The sequence below is a fragment of the Bos taurus genome, chromosome 10, assembly GCF_002263795.3.
Source record: "Bos taurus isolate L1 Dominette 01449 registration number 42190680 breed Hereford chromosome 10, ARS-UCD2.0, whole genome shotgun sequence".
Taxonomy (NCBI): Eukaryota; Metazoa; Chordata; class Mammalia; order Artiodactyla; family Bovidae; genus Bos; species Bos taurus.
The window spans coordinates 48,290,750-48,307,844 of record NC_037337.1 but is presented as its reverse complement, the minus strand read 5'-3'; the positions used below and the strand labels follow the sequence as shown (position 1 = coordinate 48,307,844).

At 40.3% G+C, this 17,095-nt stretch overlaps 1 long non-coding RNA gene across 6 annotated transcripts in view; it reads right to left on the bottom strand.

Moving 5' to 3' along the window:
* The window catches only part of LOC132346370 (uncharacterized), a 284,917-nt gene extending 281,603 nt beyond the window's left edge, over window positions 1-3,314 (bottom strand). For 3 of the 6 annotated variants that reach the window (XR_009496196.1, XR_009496195.1, XR_009496197.1), the window contains exon 1: window positions 3,037-3,312. This is a non-coding gene — a long non-coding RNA (uncharacterized lncRNA). Of the gene's footprint in view, window positions 1-3,036 lie in introns of all 6 variants that reach the window. The other 3 variants (XR_009496198.1, XR_009496192.1, XR_009496194.1) reach the window with 3 other exon arrangements.
* Window positions 3,315-17,095: the final 13,781 nt, after the last annotated feature.

The following is a 17,095-nucleotide window of genomic DNA, read 5'->3' as shown; positions in this document are numbered from 1 at the left end:
TGTTACATGAGAAACAAAATAGTACACCTTTTTAAAAAATCATAAACAAGGGGAAACAAATATTAGGTAATATTTGCAAAGAAATTCCCCTGGGGACAGGAAGACTCAAAGAATATTAGGTTTAACTCTACATTCAGTGATGTTTGAAAGTCTGCCTTGCTCAAGTATCTATGGAAAAAGCATTTGTAGAGCATATACCAGAGAAGGCAATGGCACCCCACTCCAGTACTTTTGCCTAGAAAATCCCATGGACAGAGGAGCCTGGTAGGCTGCAGTCCATAGGGTCGCTAGGAGTCAGACACGACTGAGCGACTTCACTTTCACTTTTCACTTTCATGCATTGGAGAAGGAAACGGCAACCCACTCCAGTGTTTTTGCCTGGAGAATCCCAGGGACGGGGAGGCCTGGTGGGCTGCTGTCTATGGGGTCGCACAGAGTCGGACATGACTGAAGTGACTTAGCAGTAGCAGCAGCAGAGCATATACCACACCCACCACGGTGTACTGCTTAATCTTTAAGTGTCTGTGAAGAGGCTTGTTTTTGAAAAGAAAACCCAGGGCAAAGTACAAATACACAGAAAACACCAACAAGTGACCAGGCAATGGGGTGGGAATCACCCAAGACAAGTCTCATTCCATAAAAGGAAAACAAAGATAATGTAATTGAAACCTATAGTAGCTGGTGTGATTAGCGGAAGTGAGTCATTCCCAGATTTCTAATTTGAGTAACAGCGAAGTCTATGATTCTTTTTACTGGGACAGGGACCCTACAAGGAGAAATGGGTTTTGAAGCTGAGATTGAGGAACCTATGAGACAAGCAAGTGGAAGTATCAGTTGCCTGGCTGTGGAGTTAGGAAGTGGGAACTTCACTTTGTTGAGCACAAACTGCACTACCTCCTGGAATAATGAATTCCACAAGTTACCTCCACTGGCATTTGGAGGGAGGAGGGCAAAGACCTGGTCATAAAGGAGATTATAAACGTGACTGTGAAGGCCATCATGGCCCCACTGAGACAAAAGGGAGTCAAGAGACAAGTGTCTCTGTTTCCCTTCTAATTCTTAGAAGACTCTAATGCGTGATCCCCAGCCTTTTTTACACAAAAGAATGATTTCATGGAAGACAATTTTTTCATGGACTAGGATGAGGGGAATGGTTTCAGGATGATTCAAGTCAAGTGCATTAAATTTACTATGCACTTTATTTCTATTTTTATTGTGTCATCTCCACCCTCTCTGTCTGAAATAGACTTTCCCCACTCAAATATCTCAGTCTCACACAAAACAATCAACAGTGGAAAGAAAATAATTTCTTTCCTTGTTCTTTTCCCTCTTTTTGTAAGGAAAGAAAACCTTTTTCAAAGGCTGCTCCCACCCATGACCGCTCTTCAGTCTCATCAGCCGGAACCTGATCATGTGACCAGCCATGGGTGGTGTTATCCCACCAAAAAAAAGAAATTAAAGAGCCATGATTGGCTGTGACCAACCAAAATCCAACCCTGAGGCTGGAGGAGGAAACGATCTTCCTGAGCTTGCTGCTACCCAGGAATAAGGGAACCCAGTCCCTGTTTGGGATGAGTTCAGTAATACCACAATGGCTTAAAAGCGGTGTTTATTTCTCCTTCTTGCTACATGCCCACTGTAGGACACCAGAGGTCTCTGCTTATGGTTACCCCCTGGGCATCAAGTTGATGGAAGCTCCATGTGATTTTTACATTATACTGGCCATGGAGGAGCATCCTTAAAGTTCCATAATTAAATATTATGGGCTAGATATAAGAGCCATAAGTAGTCCCATAGTTTCACTGGACCACAAGAGGGCCAGGAATTTCAGTCTTCTATGTGACCTGAATGAGAGAAGAGTCAGATACTGGAAAACAGCATGAATGTCTACCAAATCTGCAAACCCTGCCAAATCCATGGCATATCTTAGTGTGAGAAACCTACTATCTCCTGGAATAACCAATTTCATTTTTGCTCATCCTTGACTGACAAACAGCACACCTTTATAATAAATTAAAAACCCCTCTACAGCATGCGTCCCTTGTTCTACATACTTATAAAACTATGTTTTTCATTTTTCCCATGACAGATCTTCAACTGTTTGAAGATAATTATCATGCCCTCCCAGTCCTCATTTTTACAAATTGAATCAAAATTTCAATTAGGAATTCAAAAGTTCAAGTATCTGAAAATAGAGTGACATTGAATTGAAAGTTTCTGTATTTTGGAAAAATACAGAAATTTGGATTAACTTCAGAGAAAGAGAACCAAGCTGATGTGTTGGATCAGAGGAAAAGATAATGGATGGAAAAGCAAGCTCCTATCTGAAACTGTTGACAGAGAACCAAATAACAGAAGATATCTTTTCTTCTTTGGGCTCAGATTAACTGTGAAATTCTCCTTCCTTGGTTGCTACTTCACTTCCAGCCTGATAGAATCAGGATATTTCTGAAGTTACCTTCCTTGACTGCTGGAGGTGGTACCAAGGCAAACATACTAAGGAAAAAAAAAAGAAAAAGAAAAAAAAATCCCTCCAATTTTACTCATTGACTCATCTTGTGTTTAAATAACTGTTATTTGAAGCTAAATTACAGAATCTTAATTCAGAGAGAGACTCTCAGGATCTAAGACTAATGAATCTTTCTTTCTCAGAGTGTTTCTTAATGTGGACACTTCACTAAAAAGCCAGGAGAAACAGACATAAAGAATAGACTTATTGACGTGGGGAGAGGGGAGGAAAGAGTGAGATATATGGAAAGAGTAACATGGAAACTTACATTACCATATGTAAAGTAGACAGCCAATGGGAATTTGCTGTACAGCTCAGGAAACTCAAAAAGGGGCTCTGTATCAACCTAGAGGGGTGGGGTGGAGAGGGAGATGACAGGGAAGTTCTAAAGGGAGGGGATATATGTATACCTATGGCTGATCCATGTTGAGGTTTGACAGGAAACAACAAACTTCTGTAAAGCAATTATCCTTCAATAAAAAAATAAATTAAAAAAAAAGGCAGGAGAGACAGCAAATACAACTTACCTACTTATTTGGAGGTGCTTGCGAATTGTGGGTTAATTGCATAACAAAGCAGCCAGTTAACACCTGCCTGTGGATTTACATACTTCCAGCCATATATCATCTCCCACCTGATACAGACTTTGTTGAAGCCAGAATGTTTCACCAGGACTGGAAGGTCAGTCCCATTTGTCAAAGCAGGGACAGTCCTTTTGTCTTACGACAGCCTTATCTGGGTTGTGGAGTCGCTCAAGGACATCATCTGCCTTCCAATCAGCAGAGCCTTGAGAAAGTAGAGTTATGGGAACAACGGGTCTTCTTACTTATTTCTAGCATCTACTTTTGTCCTTATTAGGAGGCCAGAATCTACAGGCTGATAAGACAGACACCTATCATTTGCAAGGAAGGACCTAAGAGTACAGTTCTCTGATACATTTGCTAACTGTACAAAAACTAATTGCAATGGGTTTTTGTCATGCTCATTTCATGAAAGAGCCTTGTGAGGTCAGTGAATACTGGCTAATGTCCAATGTGTGTGTGTGTGTTGTGAGGTCAGTGAATACTGGCTAATGTCTAGTATGTGTGTGTGAGTGCACGCACGCTCAGTCACTCAGTCATGTCCAACTCTTTGTGACCCCATGGATTGTAGCCCACTAGGCTCCTCTGTCCATTGAACTTCCCAGGCAAAAATACTGGAGTGGATTGCCATACCGTTCGCCAAGGGATCTTCCTAACCCAGAGACTGAACCCACATCTCCTACAATGGCAGGCAGATTCTTTACCACTGTGCCACCTGGGAAGCCCTAGGAGATAATAAAGAGCAAATTCATTTTCACAAATATTTACTGAGCACTTAATTATATAGTAGGTACTGGCAGGCACTAGGAACTACGATGAGAGAGCAAATAAGCCTGTCCCCAGCTTTCCCAGAGCTCACATCCTGGAGGGGGATCCAGCCATTGACCATACAGTCACACCCACATCAATCAGAACACTTAGTGGGTGCTTATTAAGTGCCTGGCTCTGTTCCACATACTTTACACTCATTCATTAACATGATCCTTAGCACACTCCTATGAAGCAATTACTATCCTCATCACTCATTTCACAGATGAGCAAACTGAGTTACAAAGACATGAAGAAACTTGTCTTGGGTCACACAGCCAGTAAGTGGCAGAGCTGAGAACGAAACTATGGCAGGCAGTCTGGCTTTTAATGCCACCAATCCCCTCAACAGACCTAGGAGTCTTTGGAAAGACTTTCAGAAACATCCTTCCCATGTTCATCTCTCTGGTGTGTCCCCCACTACCTGTTCTACCAATCACTACACTGTCTTTAATGGCTACATTGCATCAAAGAGGCGTACATTATTATCAGTTTCTGAATTCAGGGTGCATCCCACAGCTGACAACCCAAGTAGAAAAAGCAAGAGAATTCCAGAAAAACATCTACTTCTGCTTCATTGACTATGCTAAAGCCTTTGTCTGTGTGGATCACAATAAACTGTGGAAAGTTCTTAAAGAAATGGGAATATCAGACCACCTTACCTGCCTCCTGAGAAACCTGTATGCAGGTCAAGAAGAAATAGAACCAGACATGGAACAACAGACTTATACAAAATTGGAAAAGGAGTACAACAAGGCTGTGTATCATCACCCTGCCTATTTAACTTATATGCAGTGTACATCACGTGAAATGCTGGGCTGGATGAGGCATAAGCTGGATTGCCAGGAGAAATATCAATAACCTCAGACATGCTCACAACACCACTGTTATGACAGAAAGTGAAGAGGAACTAAAGAGCCTCTTGAAAGAGGAGAGTGAAAGAGGAGAGTGAAAAAGCTGGCTTAAAACTCAACACTCAAACTACTAAGATCACGGCATCTGGTCCCATTACTTCATGGACAATAGATGGGGAAACAATGGAAATAATAAGAGACTTTATTTTCTTGGGCTCCAAAATCACTGCAGGTGGTGACTGCAGCCACAAAATTAAAAGACACTTCCTCCTTGGAATAAAAGCTATGAAAAACCTAGACAGTGTATGAAAAAGCAGAGACATTATTTTGCCAACAAAGGTCCATATAGTCAAAGTTATGGTTTTTCCAGTAGTGATGTATGGATGTGAGAGCTGGACCACAAAGATAGCTGAGGGCCGAAGAATTGATGCTTTTGAACTATGGTGTTCGAGAAAACTCTTGAGAGCCCCTTGGACTGCAAGGAGATCAAACAAGTCAATCCTAAAGGAAATCAGTCCTGAATATTCATTGGAAGGACTGGATGCTAAAGCTGAAGTGCCAATACTTTGGCCACCTGATATACAGAGCTAACTTACTGGAAAAGACCCTGATGCTGGGAAAGATTGAGGGCAGGAGGAGAAGGGGACAACAGAGGACAAGATGGTTGGATGGTATCACTGATGCAATGGAAATGACCTCAAGCTCTAGTAGCTAGTGAAGGACAGGGAAGCCTGGCATGCTGCAGCCCATGGGGTTGCAAAGAGTCAAACACGACTGAGCGACTGAACAATAACAACAATAGGTAGAACTGTTGTGTAGTTTTTTCTAAGTGGTAGGTAACATAACATCACAGCATACGGACAAATGTGGGTTAGACTCCATGGAAGGTGGTACTTGGTGCTGATCTGCCCACCACAGTGGAGAACACAGGGCCGAACCAGAGCAAGGCTCCATTGTTGGAAGAAAGGAATTATTCTCATGTGTAGTGAGGAAAGGAGAAGCATGGAAAGCAACAGGTATAGAGTCATATTCTTATAGCTGGGAGGTGATTCAGGTGTGCCTATGAAGTACCACTTCACAGAAGAAGCACCACTTACAGGAGCAGAAACAGGTCTGGGAGCAGAAGGTCTGGTTCAAGGTCAAACCCAAAAGTCATTTCTTGACATAGACAAGCCAGGCCAGGTCTCCTGACCTCCAGCCAGCACAGGGCTCCTGCTCCCCTCCACTCTCCCAGCTAAAATTCTCCCACAAGAAACCCAAAACTGTCAGCAGACAGAAAAGAAGGTCCTGTTTATATTCCTGTTGTTTAAGTAGACTCCCTTGTTCTAACAAAATAACTCTTGCCTTCAAAAAAGGCATTCATAACAACAAAAAAAAAACAACACATTATTTTCTCCATGAAAAGGCTTGATTTCCCTGCCTTACTCAGGTTTACCCAGCATTTTCTTTGGTTACACTTCAGATTTGATAACCTTCAATATGCCCTTCCTCGAGCCCTAAAACTGATCATTCCTGACCAACAACTCACCATTAAGCTGTGGGTTTGCAAATGGTATCTGTTTTTTTCCCCCTCTCCATGGAACTTAGCAGTGGTTGAAGCACATGCAATATGCACAGACACATAAAACCTTTGAACTCAGAAAAATGTGGTTGTAAAAAAGGCCTTCTCTCCAGTCGAGGTTGGACAGAGCAGGAAAGCATTTAGGCTACTTCTGTTGTGCCTTTCATTAGGATGCTGCCTGCCAGCATTCTCCCTAAAAATAGTTGTCACGCCAGTGGAGTCCTCACTCTGGCAAACAGACCGTTCTGCACCAAGATCCTTTTGAGCTGGTTCTTAAGTTACAGGAATTTTAACTAAATTAGAAAGTTTGCCACTTTGTTCCTCATAGAATAAAACCTTTTCAAGCCAGAGCTCCTGAAACACAGGTTCAGCTCAGTTCTGAAAAACAGAAAAATGCCGCCTCTCTGGCTGGGCATAAAAACATGTTGAAGCTGGAGGGGGGTTGAGAACAAATGGAACCTCCTACTTATTAATGCTTGGGTAGTCAATTTCTTCACCCGGCTATTTCCTTCACTGCACGCCTTCCTGCTCGTGTTTTATCAGTGCTGGACCGCAGAATGATAAATGCCATCCCATATAAAAAGGTAAAGGTGCCTTAAAAACCCGTTCAGGTGTTTCAAAACCCAGTTCCACTTTCTACAGTGTTTCTGTTTTCCCACAGATGAGGCTCTAAGGATTCTAGAACAGACAGTAGGAATACCAAGTAAATAAACAATTTCAAATCTGCTCAGTCAGATCTGAAAAAGTTTCCACAGCATCAGTGTCAAGTTGCTCATCTTTCTTTTGAAGATTCTCCTCTTAACCTTTAACACAGACCTTGGTTTCCAAGAATCTAAAATCAGCTGTTGGGTGGTTTTAAAGACAAATTCTGTTTGCATCTTTTGGCATGCTTTTGATTTATTTTACATCCTTGGGGTGCTTTTACTTGTATTATCTCACCTTGGTTTCCTATACAAACCAGAGCAACTGGCATGCTCAAGAACCCTTGGGCATGGGGCTATCTTGAGTTCCCAGCTATGGTACCCACAGTTAATTTTCCCAAGGCAACTGCAGTCATCATGAAACTGTCTTGGTCAAAAAGTATAATTTCACTTCACCAATTAAAAAATTGAGCTATAAGTATGTGCTTTTGTGTATTCCTGTCTTTCTCTGAAAATGCACTACCATATTATAAGACACTAACAAAAATAATTAATTTGAAAGAAAAGGTTTTTCAAGTCTGAATACAGAACTTAGTATTTTGCTGTGCCTGTGTGGATTACCTAGCATATTCCGGGAAAGAGTTGGTCCTATTCTGGAAATCCCAGTTTCAGAAGAATCCTGAAGAGGGGCATTCAAGGCTCTCCACAAATAAGTCCCAACCTTCTTCTCTAGTGTAATCTACTCCTGTCCCTTCCCTAGGACTGAACCACTGATTGCCTAGAGGCTCCAAGCCACCTCCTAGGTTCTTCTATGAATGACCTGTAATATCACAGGTAAATCGCTCATTCTCCTTCAGTTTTCTCATCTGTAGAATAAGGAAAGTAAAGACATCTGTGTCAATGTTCTTGCTGTGAAATCAAATGAAAATGCACAGTGAGATCATACTTGGTTAATTAAGGGTGACACAAATCTTATGAATGCATTCATTCCTCTAAAATATAAGTAAGTTTTAAGTCATGGGTACAGATCAAACAGACTCCACTAGGTGGATTGTCTTACAAACAGAAAACGTCATCTTTCATTAGAGCTTTTTAAATACTATTTAGTGTTCACAGACATACAGAACAAACTTACAGCTGCCAAGGGGAAGGGATAGTTAGGGAGTTAGGGGTGACATGTGCACACTGCTGTATTTTAAATGGATAACCAAGAATGACCTACTGTATAGCAGAGGGAACCCTGCTCAATGTTACGTGGCAGCCTGGATGGGAGGGGAGTTTGGGGGAGAAGAGATACATGTATATGTGTGGCTGAGTCCCTGCGCAGTTCACCTGAAACTATCACAACATTGTTAATCAGCCACACCCCAATACAGAATAAAAAGTTAAGATAAATAAATACTATCAAGTCTCTTTTAGCCAGTTATCAGTCTCATCAACACATCAAAAATCTAAGTCTCACAAAGCAATCATCTACTGCATGCATAAAGCTTGACTTTGGCCAAAAATGAAAGGGGTAGATTTAGGAGCAGAGCAAGGATCTGTCCAATTGGAAGAATGGAGATGAGTAAAACTGGGGGACAAGCCAGTTTGGAGTGGTAAAAACAAGTCTAATTATAAACACGTTCGGTATGAGATACTTTATCTGATATTTGCATGAGAAAGTGGGCAGGGCGGTTATACCTATGAGTTAGGGCTCAAGGGAGACTTGTGGCATGCAGATATGAATTTGGGAATGACATTCTTCTCAACCTTTCAAGAGCCAGTTCAAATGCCACCTCTTCTATGGACCCTTCTCTAATCCTCCTCAGCTGCACAAAAGTTCTCCATTCGTGGATTGTACAATGCTTTCTGTATACTCCTTTAAGTACCTATCTCTGCCTCCCTTTTATCTCATTGTATTCAATACTGATTTGTGTACTAGACTGTAGACTCTGAAGACAAGAACTATGTCACTTTCACCTTTGGGTTCTCTCAATGTCTAGCCTTTCCTTCGCAATGACTATGCCTTTCTGTAATTGTGTGTGTTAGTCATTCAGTAGTGTCCAACTCTGTGACCCCATGGATTGTAGCCCAACAGGTTCCTTTGTCCATGGCATTTTCCAGGCAAGAATACTGGAGTGGGTTGCCATTTTGTTCTCCAGGGGATCTTCCCAGCCCAGGGATCCAACCTGGGTCTCTCGCATTGCAGGCAGATTCTTTATCATCTGAACCACCAGGGACTTTCTGTATTTGGAACACAATGTGACATTGGCTTAATTCATTAATTAGTCTCCTCTAACTATAATGAACTCAGTGAAATTCCATGAAAAAAAAAAATAAGTCCAGATATTTGATAAATGAATGAATGATCAGTGAACCCCTGGGGTCACACTGAAAGAGTCAGATAGAATTGGTCCTGTGCAGAACTGAGTGCAGTCTGGAGTCCTCCCAACCTGCCAAATCCAGTTGTCCAATGCCCACTGAACTCTCCAGGACTGTCCATCATGGTGCCCCATTTAGGTTCATCTTCTCCAATTCTGTGCTCTATAGCATTTCATTTCCTTGATTGCTCAATAAAAAGGTTCCAGCCCAGCCAGCTGTCACCTTGGAAGTCAGACTGCACAGTGACAGTACACCAATTAGACCAGCTAATTCATGCTAGTGGGCTCACGAAGCCTACTGCCCACATGTCTTTCCCTTCCCATCCCACAGAGATGCATTTTAATGAGGGTCTTGAACTCTACCTTAAAGGTGACTTCAGGACAGGTCCTTACTGTACCCTCAGCAAGTGAGGCCTTCTTTCTACATCGAGTCTGGATAGAAGTGCTGAGAATTAATTAAGAGGAAGCAACTCGTTGGGAAGGTGAACGTTCAGCTCTGCCCTAGAGGCTGCTCTTCTAGACAGGGTGCCCTGTTCCAGTTCTGAGAGCAGCGAGTCCTTGACCTCTAGCACCTTGTGTCTAAGTCTCTATGTATGAAAATTAAGCCTATTGAGCTGGACTTCATAGATCCCTTCTGGTTCCTTACTTCAATCAAAACCAAAATTTAATGTTCAAAATTTCAAAACTCTCCATTCATTTGTCAAGCTATCCTCCTTTTTACATTCCATATGAATCTCTCCTATCATATGGCTACAAACCACTCTCTTCTTGTCTACAATTGTGATGATGAAAATGGTGCTTGCCTCCCAGAGTTGCTGGGAGGATTTTATTAGAAAGTCCATTGTAAAGTCTGATTTGTACTAAATTTAGTTATCATTATTTTGTTATTAAAGAGTCTTCTTTCTTTGCAGGAAGGAAGAAAAAGATTGTTACCAACTCCAGGTTAGAAATATTTTTTTAAAAGACTAGATAACCTCTGGTCTGAAGCAAGAGTCCTAACAAATCTTCATAGTAGAAAGAGGGAGAAATGTATAAAGACAGGAGGATTCAGGAAAATCTCTACTTTCCTCCAGATGCCAAGTCATTATAAGATCTCCAAAGGGCAAATGGGTATGACAGATCACATATTTCTAAGTGTGGAAAATTAGAGGAATTCTTTAATCCACCCACTCCACTATTTTCCATACAAAGCTGTTCCCAAGAGTGTATCCCAGGACAGGGAGTTAAGGACACCACAAAATAGATGGAGGCACGAGCTTCTCATATTTGTGGATTACTCATACATGGGATTAGAAAACACAATTCTAAAAGCAAATAAACATATTCTAACAATTGATCCTGAACATTATCTTAGAGCATTTTTAACATTAAATACATAGTACAATTTCTTGTACAACTATGTAACAAATCTAACTCACATTGAAAACTGAGGACTTGCCTGGTTGTCCAGTTGTTAAGAATCTGCCTGGCAATGCAGGGGACGTGGGTTCGATCCCTGGTCTGGGAAGACTCCACATGCTGCAAGGCAACAGAGCCTGTGCACCACGACTACAGAGCCTATTCACACAGCATCTACTGAAGCCTGCATGCCGCAACTAGAGAAAGCCCGCAGCATGCAGCATCGCCAAAGACCCAGCACCGCCAAAAATAAATAAATATTTTTTTAAATAAAACTGAAAAGAAAAAACATCCCTTTTTGAATTCCCATATTAAAATACACCAAAATGTCAGTAATTCAAGCAGATTAACTCAGGAGAAAGTCTGAGTTGGGAACTACTCTTTAAAGAAATGTAGCTTCAGCAGCCTTAAAGGATAGAGAAAATAACAGACTGACAAGTATGGCAAGTCAATGATTTTAGGAAGTATAATAAACATTGTAATAATTATAATGTGTATATTTCCACATCTCTTCCTAGTTACTTCAATAAGAGAATAAAAACTGAGATGCTCTATATATTAGACCTAAGAAATAACCAGTCTTAGATGTGTGGCTAGTGAGAGGCTGAGGAAGTAGTCCTCTCCTCTAAACAAAGGAAACGAATCCTTGGCAGCGACAAAGTAGAACTAAAGAGCATGAGGGGGGATACCTACAAGTTTTCTATTTCAATAATCTTTGAGATCAAGTCCCTGGTGGCTCAGACAGTAAAGAATCTGCCTGCAATGCAGGAGACCTGGGTTTCATCCCTGGGTCAGAAAGATCCCCTGGAGAAGGGAATGTCTACCCACTCCAGTATTCTTGCCTGGAGAATTCCATGGACAGAGGACCCTTGCAGGCTACAGTCTGTGGGGTTGCAAAGAGTTGGACACAATTGAAGGACTAACACAATCCTCAGGTCAGCTCTTGTTCCACTTGGTTGGTGTGCTAATGACAGTCCAACAACGTGGTTAACGCTTCAGAGCCTTGTTGTGTGACATACTGAAGCCTGAATGACTCTACATGCCAGTGAGACCTGGGGAAAGTGAGGGAGCTCTCTGCTTCCTGAAAACTTTTTTGCCTCTATTAATAGGAAAGAGATAGATAAGAAAGATTAACTTTCACTACTTGCCTAAAGAACCACAAATCACCAATTACAGGAATCTGAATAAACTGTCACCAAGTAAGCATGTGAAGCAGGATAAAAAATAATAGACCCCTCTTCTTCACTTTACCTACAGGGGTTAAATTTTAAAACAAAAACAACCCATTGCAATGTTCAGGACACCAACACTATAATCAATCAATGACTCTAAGGCTTGAATCAAGATGTTTGGAGATGATAAAAAATGAAACGCAACAGACTTACTATCCTAAGGCAGCCACGTCAATCAGTGCATTACATAAAAATCAATGCAAGGAAGAAATCAATGCTTCCAAATGGAAAAAAACACTACTTCCAATATTCAATCTATAGAAAACTGTTGGGTCACCTTTTAAAAATTCTTCCTTGAAAGAGTTTCAAATATTATCATGCCAAAGTCAAAATTCAAGCTTAAATGCCAATATATGGTTTCATAGTAGAATTTATTAGTGTAGTAGATTAATTACATGCTTCATCATCTTATTAGTCCTTGAAATTTTAGTTGCTCACATATGCTCTTGACTTGTTTTAAGGACTATAAAATAAATAGAAGTTGGATTTAGTTAACATCAACTACTTTAAATAACAGGTTTTTGTAATCATGAGAGAGTACTTGGTACCAGACTAGCCTTACAGTTGTAAACAACTCTCAAACTAGACAAAATACATGAGTAAGTTATTTTCAGTCATTGGAAAACAGGAGGCATATGACTTGTCATCCCTGAGAAAAGAAAAATATATGTGATGATTGCCACCACCACCCCACATTTCTGCTTGAAGTTAATTTCTTGAAAATGAAGAAGAGAGGTGGTTCCCAAGCAGAAATCTGAGATCTTGATGAGCTAAAGTGGTATATATAGGAATTCAAGGCTGATGAAATAGGTTGATTTGTAGAACAGGGTACCAAAGAAGAATAAGCTGCGAAGGGCACCTAACACATGCCAAACTGAGTCTGTGCCCTTGTGGAGTACCCAAGAACCTGAGCCCAAGCAGCTTAGACCTGGGAAGTGCACAAAATGCAGGGCCTGCTTTGGACAGTGCCTTGCAGAGCACCGTGGAGCCTGAGCAGGGTAGACCCGAAAAGCACATGCCGCTGTGAGCTGGGGCAAACCCAGTGTGATCCATACACTGCAAGCACTCCCCATACGTGCCAGCAATATTTGTTTGCAATGTTCCTCCCTCCCCACAACACAACTGAACAAGTGAGCCTAAATAAGTGACCACCTTTGCCCTCTTGTGCCAGGGCAGAAATTAGACACCCTAGAGACTTGCAATGGCACCCCACTCCAGTACTCTTGCCTGGAAAATCCCATGGATAGAGGAGCCTGGTGGGCTGCAGTCCATGGGGTCACTAAGAGTCAGACACGACTGAGTGGCTTCACTTTCACTTCTCACTTTCATGCACTGGAGAAGGAAATGGCAACCCACTCCAATGTTCTTGCCTAGAGAATCCCAGGGACGGGGGAGCCTGGTGAGCTGCTGTGTCTGGGGTCGCACAGAGTCGGGCACGACTGAAGCGACTTAGCAGCAGCAGCAGCAGTAGCAGTAGCAGCAGAGACTTGCAAACAGAGGAAGTCAAAATAAACAAAGAGGGAACTGCTCTGGAAGTGACAGGTACCACAGATTAAAACCTTATAGTTAACATTGACTAAGCACTGGAGGGAGCCTATAGACCTTGAGAACAAGTACAAGCTGAAACAAGGAACTATATGAAACTGAACTGACCCCACACTGCCCACAACAGCTCCAGAGAAATTCCTAGGTACATTTTTACTATTTTAACTTTTTAATTGTTTTTAAAACTTAAGTTCTCTATTACTCCTTTAATTTTCATTTTATAACCTACTATTACCTTGCCAAAAAAGACCCTATTTTTAAAGCAAAGTTCATATATATATATTTTAATAATTTTTGTGATTCATTTTCTTTGTGTTTTTAGTATTGTATTTTTGAAAGTACTCTAGATTTTTAATCCTTGCTTTTTGGTATTTGTTATCAATTTTGTACCTTTAAGAATTTAATCTTGAAATAGAAGGAACATACCTCAACATAATAAAAGCTATATATGACAAACCCACAGCAAAAATTATCCTCAATGGTGAAAAATTGAAAGCATTTCCCCTAAAGTCAGGAACAAGACAAGGGTGCCCACTTTCACCACTACTATTAAACATAATTTTGGAAGTTTTGGCCTCAGCAATCAGAGCATAAAAAGAAATAAAAGGAATCCAGATTGGAAAAGAAGAAGTAAACTCTCACTGTTTGTAGATGACATTATCCTCTACATAGAAAACCCTAAAAACTCCACCAGAAAATTACTAGAGCTAATCAATTAATATAGTAAAGTTGCTGGATATAACATCAACACACAGAAATCCCTTGCATTCCTATACACTATTAATGAGAAAATAGAAAGAGAAATTAAGGAAACAATTCAATTCACCATTGCAACAAAAAGAATAAAAGACTTAGGAATATATCTACCTAAAGAAATAAAAGACCTATATATAGAAAACTATAAAACACTGGTGAAAGAAATCATAGAGGACACTAATAGATGGAGAAATATACCATGTTCATGGATCGGAAGAATCAATATAGTGAAAATGAATATACTACCCAAAGCAATCTATAGATTCAATGCAATCCCTATCAAGCCACCAACGGTATTTTTCACAGAGCTACAACAAATAATTTCACAATTTGTATGGAAATACAAAAAACCTCGAATAGCCAAAGCAATCTTAAGAAGAATGGAACTGGAGGAATCAACCTGCCTGACTTCAGGCTCTACTACAAAGTCACAGTCATCAAGACAGTATGGTACTGGCACAAAGACAGAAATATAGATCAATGGAACAAAATAGAAAGCCCGGAGATAAATCCCCGCACCTATGGACACCTTATCTTTGACAAAGGAGGCAAGAATATACACTGGAGAAAAGACAATGTCTTTAAAAACTGGTGCTGGGAAAACTGGTCAACCACTTGTAAAAGAATGAAACTAGAACACTTTCTAACACCATACACAAAAATAAACTCAAAATGGATTAAAGATCTAAACATAAGACCAGAAACTATAAAACTCCTAGAGGAAAACATAGGCAAAACACTCTCTGACATAAATCACAGCAGGATCCTCTATGACCCACCTCCCAGAGTAATGGAAATAAAAGCAAAAATAAACAAATGGGGCCTAATTAAACTTAAAAGCTTTTGCACAATGAAGGAAACTATAATCAAGGTGAAAAGACAGCATTCAGAATGGGAGAAAATAGTAGCAGATGAAGCAAATGAAAAAGAATTAATCTCAGAATATACAAATAGCTCATGCAGCTCAATACCAGAAAAAATAAATGACCCAATCAAAAAATGGGCCAAAAAACAAAATAGACATTTCTCCAAAGAAGACATACAGATGGCTAACAAACACATGAAAAGATGCTCAACATCACTCATTATCAGAGAAATGCAAATCAAAACCGCAATGACGTACCATCTCATGCTGGTCAGAATGGCTGCTATCAAAAAGTCTACAAACAATAAATACTGGAGAGGGTGTGGAGAAAAGGGAACTCTCTTACACTCTTGGTGGGAATGCAAACTAGTACAGCCACTATGGAGAACAGTGTAGAGATTCCTTAAAAAAACTGGAAATAGAACTGCCTTATGACCCAGCAATCCCACTGCTGGGCATACACACCAAGGGAACCAGAATTGAAAGAGACATGTGTACCCCAATGTTCATCACAGCACTGTTTATAATAGCCAGGACATGGAAGCAACCTAGATGTCCATCAGCAGATGAATGGATAAGAAAGCTGTGGTACATATACACAATGGAGTATTACTCAGCTATTAAAAAGGACATATTTGAATCAGTTCTAATGAGGTGGATAAAACTGGAGCCTATTAAATGGATTGAAGTAAGTCAGAAAGTAAAACACCAATACAGTATATTAACATATATATATGGAATTTAGAAAGACGGTAATGATGACCATATTTGTGAGACAGCAAAAGAGACACATATAAAGAACAGACTTTTGGGAGAACTCTGTGGGAGTTCTTTTGGGAACTTTTGGGAACTCTGTGGGAGAAGACAAGGGTGGGATAATTTGAGAGAATAGCATTGAAACATATATTTTATCATATGTGAAAGAGATCACCAGTCCAAGTTTGATGAAACAGGGCACTCAAAGCCAGTGCTCTGGGACAACCCAGAGGGATGGGATGGGGAGGGAGGAGGAAGGGGGGTTCGGGATGGGGGACACATGTCCACCCATGGCTGATTCATGTCAATGTATGGCAAAAACCACCAAAATATTGTAAAGTAATTAGCCTCCAATTAAAGTAAATAAATAAATTAAAAAAAAAAAAAAGCTAATCAAGGAAGTCAAATGTAATACTGAAATGTGAGTGAAGTGAATTTGCTCAGGTTATCTGACTCTCTGCAACCTCATGGACTGTAGCCCACCAGGCTCCTCCATCCATGGAATTTTCTAGGCAAGAGTACTGGAGTGGGTTGCCATTTCCTTCTCCAGGGAATCTTCTCAACCCAGGGATCAAACCTGGGTCTCCTGCATTGTGGGCAGATGCTTTACTGTCTGAACCACCAGGGAATCCGATACTGAAATGTAGTCAAGTAATAAACACAAATAGAAAAATGGTAGACTTAAAGCCAATCATGTCAATAACTCATTAACTGAAAGTGGATTAAGATTCTAATTTAGAGTTAGAGAATATCAGACTAGATAAAAAATAAGGATCAAGCTATGTGTTGCTTATATTTTTAAATATAAAGATACATAAAAGTTCAGAGTAAAAGATGGGAAATATTACACATGCAAACCTACTCATGTGGCTTTGTAGGCAACAAAGTGGTCCTTAAAACAAGGACCAGAGATAAAAAGGGACATTTTATAATGATAATGGGTTCAGTTCAGGGAGAAGACATAATAGTCTTAAATATGTGTATATCCATTAACAGAGATTCAAGGTATATGAAGCAAAAACTGATGGTATATGAAGACATAACTGAACATACCACCTAAAATTTATATCTTTACATACCTCTCTCAGTAAATCAACAGAAATAGACAAAAATCAGTAAGAAAATAAATATGAACATTACCAGTTAATTTAGCCTAACTGATATTTATAGAATGCAGCACCTGTATAACAGCAGAATGCACATTCTTTACAAGTCAGTGTGTAACTG